Genomic DNA, 5,000 nt, shown 5'->3' with positions numbered 1-5,000 from the left:
TTCATCCGTGTCCTCTTCCGTTCAGCTTATTGTGTTTACTCATTCACTTTCTTTGTTTCCCTTATCGCCCCCGCCCCTTTTCTTCAAGTCTTTCGCTTCTTGATCTCTCTTTTTTTTTTTTTCTGTTTGTCCTTTCCGTATTGACTTTTCCCTTTGTTGTCTCGTCCCTCCGTCCTGTGTGTCCTGTGTGTGGCTTACTGTGTTTTCTCATTCATTTCATTGGTTTCTGTATCACCATCCCCTCTCTTTTTTTATCTCTCTCTCTGTTTTGTTTCATGTCTTTCCTGTTCTGTTTGATGTGCTGTGCTTTCTCATTCAATTTGTATGTGAAAGCTGCTCACGCCCCTCCTCTCTCCCTTTGCCCCCGCCATTTGTACCTTTGCGTATTACATTTCTCTCTCCTCCCACCGACGCCCTTTGCTTCTTATGTAATTTCAAGATCTAAAGGATTTATCGCAAGTTGGAATGATGATTTTAAGCACATCCAATGTATTTACAATGATTAGTAATTCGATAAAGTACCTTAATGACGTCACAACTACATTCCTCGAGAAGAACGTGCCAGCAGTTAGCAGACCTCGTTCTTGGCCAATGAGTCCCAGATCTCTTCTTCTTACACTTCATATCCTCTTGAATGTGTCTGCCTTCGTCCTCGGTTCCTTGCCCAATAAGCCTTCTCTTCTCCCTCACTGCCTCCCGCTCATGACCCACTCCGTCTTTCCTCTTTTTTTCTTTAGATTTATTCAAACATACATCGGTTATTGTGGTTAAAGGTGCAGTCGTGAGTTACCTATTTTAAGGACAACACATAACCTAGGTCAGTCTACTATTAAGAGATAAAACAATATGCAACTATACAATCATGCCCTAAAACATATACAGAAGGTCTCTTGGAGCACTTCATTGTCTCCACACTATGTTCCCTCTGTAGCTCACCATGAATAGGTCCGTCACTGTGTTCCTCCGTACACCTCCTGACTCCACGCCTTCAGTCCCCCGGTGCCTTTTCCCTTTCATCCACTCACAAACCTTCTCTTCTCCTACGAATCGCCCACTCCCTCCCCTCGCTCCCGTGTCGCGGCCCTACGCACGCCCCGACGATGCACTGATGACGCGGCCTCCAGAGGGTGGTGGGGGCAGAAGCGGGAGAGATGAGGGAGGCACACAAAGGTATTGAGGCTTTGATACAAACACCTGAAGGAGAGACAGCCATTAGGGCGGCACGGAGCTCGTCAGAAGTAGGTAAAGAGTGAAAAGAATAGGACGGTGCGTGTCGGGATACCAACGGAACACGCCAGGTAGTTTTATAAAGGTCAGAGGTGCGTGCGTGTGTGCGTGTGTGTAGGTGTGTGTTGGAGGGCAGGGGACAGGCAGAAGTTCTCGTGGTGTCCCAGAAGTAGGTAAGTGGCTGTCAAAACAGGTCATTCAAGTCACGTCCCAACAAGTGGAGTCACGTCAGGACAAGTCGAACTCGTTGGCAGGTGAGGTGACGGGAACAGACGTTAGGTGGGGAGGAGGAGGAAGGGGACGTGGTTTTTATATTTGTCTGTGACCTCAGCGGGGGAGAGCAGGTGAAGGGAGGAAGAGGGGAGAGGGAGAGGGAGAGGGAGAGAAAGAGAGAGGCATTTGTCTTTGATCTCTGAATTCCGTTCCATCCTCCCTACTTCTCTCTCTCTCTCTCTCTCTCTCTCTCTCTCTCTCTCTCTCTCTCTCTCTCTCTCTCTCTCTCTCTCTCTCTCTCTCTCTCTCTCTCTCTGACTCTTATTTTCTACTTTTCCCTTCTTCCTCTCCTCTTCTCTCTCTCTCTCTCTCTCTCTCTCTCTCTCTCTCTCTCTCTCTCTCTCTCTCTCTCTCTCTCTCTCTCTCTCTCTCTCTCTCTCTCTCTCTCTCTCTCTCTCTCTCTCTCTCTCTCTCTCTCTCTCTCTCTCTCTCTCTCTGTCCACAGATCGTCGACTTGCCACTCCTTTGTTTTAGCTTCTCTTTGTTGCTCTGTGCCTCAGCCCCCGCCCTCTTTTGATCTCCCGAGCGTCTGTCTGTCTGTCTGTCCCTCTGTCCGTCTGTCTGTCTGTCTTTTTTGTTTCAGGTATTTCTGCTCGTAGTTGAGTTAATGTCGCTCTCTCGTCACCGGCATCTCGTTTTGTCTTGTCTCTTATGCTGAAATATTGTAGTTTGTTTATCTTATTTCAGTACATTTTCTTTTGTTTTTCTTTTCTTTGTCTTTTCTCTTCTTTTTCTTTGTTTCTTGTCTCTTTGTTACGTTATGTTCTTCCTTTCTTTCTTTGTGTGTATGTTTTGTTTGTTTTTTCATACATTTTTTTCTTTTTATTTTGTGTTATGTCTATCTTTCTCTTTCTTGTTTTTTTTTCCCTCTTTATTCCCTTTATTTGCCTCTTTTTTTTGCATATTTTCATGATTTTTTCGTGTTCAGTCTTCCTGCTTTTCTTTCTTTTTTTTTCGTTTTCTTCCTGTATCTGTCTCTTTTCACTTTCATGTCTTTTATCATTGGTATTTAGCTCTTTCTCCCTTTTCTGTTTCTTTTCATTGCCATCCACTCTCAGTCTTTTTCTCCCTTTTTTTCTTATCTTTTTGTTCATGTATTTTTCTCACCATTTATCTCCATTCTTTATCGTTCCCTTCTTCTCATTCCTGCGGTTTCGTTCACGTTATCATCTTTTCCTCCTGTCAGCTTTTTCTTTTTTTTCCGCAAATTTTTTTCAAGCAACCAAACTCTTCTGTTCTCGTATTTCTCCCCGCCTTCCGCATTTCTCCTCGTTCTTATTCCTTCCTCGTCTCCCATTACGTCTATCTTTCCTTCCCTCGCTTCTCTCTTCTCGTTCTTCATTCCTTCCTCGCCTCTCTTCTCGTCCTCGTTCTTGTTCTAAATTTCTTTCTTGCCTCCTCTTACGTCTCTCCTTCCTCTATTCTCTTCCCTCTTCGTATTCACATTCTTTCATCACCTCCTTTTACGTGTGTCTTTCCTCTCCCCTCTTTCTTCTTCTCATTTATCATTTCTACCTCGCCTCGTGTTACGTTTCTCCCTTCCCTCTCTCTCTCTCTCTTCTCTATTCTTATCCCTTTTTCCCATCCCACCCTCCGTAACCTCGACGATCAAGAAGACTGCCTGGAAACATTCAGCGGCCTACACCTCCTCTCTCTGTGATCATCGCACTGCGCTTTTTCCCCGTCCTGTGCCTCACCTGGATCAGACAGTGATTGTCCTGCAAGATCTGTGTGTGTGTGTGTGTGTGTGTGTGTGTGTGTGTGTGTGTGTGTGTGTGTGTGTGTGTGTGTGAGGAGGTACGGTACGGTATATGCGGTTTTAATTCGTTTGTTTATGGGTACATGGATAGGTAGATAGATTTACTTAATAGATTAACATGAAAATAAGTGGGTAGGTAATTAAATAGATTGATCCATAGACAGATATACTAACAGTTTCTCTTTTTTTTCTTTTTCCTTTTTCATTTCCAGTATTCAGTGAACTTCCTCTTCCTACTCCTTTCCCTGAATTCTCTTTGTGACTTGACTCCTTTGATGTCAAAAAATAAGTACGCAGATAGCTACATGGATAGGAAAAAAAAAAAAACATTAAACAAAAAGAAAAAAAAACAATAATGTACAAACACAGGACGAGCGGCGAAGAGGCAATGCAAAGAGCCATGCCGGGAAAACATAAAGGTGAAGAGATGCCTGATAGTTAGAACGATATAAACACACACACACACTCAAGTACCGGAACACATACTCACACAGAGGTCACGTAATAGGTACACACAAACACGTAAAGGCTGTGCTGTATATATTAACGTCATGGGCGCATTTTCAGCTTAGGGGCCCTCCAGTAAAATAAACATTTTTCACAAAGGCAACACCGGGATGACATGCAGAGGAGTGGGCTGCGGGAGGGCCATCAGGAAGACACACGAGGGGCCCTGCTGCTTCCCTCCTCCTCCCGCCGCGGTGCTCCAAGCGGAAAATGAGAGAGAGAGAGAGAGAGAGAGAGAGAGAGAGAGAGAGAGAGAGAGAGAGAGAGAGAGAGAGAGAGAGAGAGAGAGAGAGAGAATGACAGACATATATATAGATGCATGGTTAGATAAATAGATACATACATAGGTAGGTTGGTGGTACAGAGAGAGAGAGAGAGAGAGAGAGAGAGAGAGAGAGAGAGAGAGAGAGAGAGAGAGAGAGAGAGAGAAAATATGGTGGCTGCGCTCGTGTTGGAGACAAAAACGCCACATGACACACTGCGCTGCTTCATGAAAAACGAAAAGCAAACGAGAAAATTGTCGGAAATCCATGATGACTCGGGTTTGCGCGGCGCTGCGGTAACTCCCCCGCGTTACTGCAGGCACGTGGCGGGGAAAGAATGGCAATAGAAGAAAGCTAGATCGTGGAAGTGCTTTCATATACGAGTAAGTACGCTGTGCTGGAAGTCTTTACCGCCTAAATTTAGTTCGCCCTCACCCAAGCAATCGTCTCGAGAACCTTGCGTGAGTCCCGGCGCGGGGCGGATAAAACGATACCTAAATCCGGGACCGTATTCCCAAAAACGTTCCAGCGTCTTATCTCCACTACTTTTAACAGGCTCCGGTGGAAGTTAATAGGGATTTCCAGAGTGTGTTTGTGCCTGCAGGGATTGTTTAAACAGGGGTTGTGCATCATCAGTAGAAGGAACACCCATGGGTGCCCGACTAATCACCTCAGTGGCCTTTGGAAACGGTCCCTATGAGAGCACTAAACGTTTCAAAAATATAGACTCCGTTTTCTTTCACGAGTTACGACAATGAAAGTGGCGCGGTTCATTTTGCGCTTAAAAGAAAAGGCTGAGCGGATGGTACGGACGCGGAAAAGGAGGAGGAGAAAGGAGGAGACGTTGGGGGAATCTTCCTAACGACGCAGGTAGCTGAAGGTCAAGGAGTGTTAGGATAATCGGAGGGAGAGAAAAAGGGCGAGGCGCAGCGGCCCATCACGCTTCCATGCGGGTCACGTCAGGCGGGGGA

At 45.5% G+C, this 5,000-nt stretch overlaps 1 protein-coding gene across 1 annotated transcript in view; it reads left to right on the top strand.

Moving 5' to 3' along the window:
• Positions 1-5,000, top strand: part of LOC135104142 (nucleoredoxin-like) — a 106,725-nt gene that overhangs the window by 37,294 nt on the left and 64,431 nt on the right. The gene's annotated exons all lie outside the window — the stretch shown is intronic.

The sequence above is a fragment of the Scylla paramamosain genome, chromosome 1 (assembly GCF_035594125.1).
Source record: "Scylla paramamosain isolate STU-SP2022 chromosome 1, ASM3559412v1, whole genome shotgun sequence".
NCBI classification, from domain to species: Eukaryota; Metazoa; Arthropoda; class Malacostraca; order Decapoda; family Portunidae; genus Scylla; species Scylla paramamosain.
The sequence above is the reverse complement of the archived record's forward strand: the minus strand, read 5'-3'. Positions and strand labels throughout refer to the sequence as shown.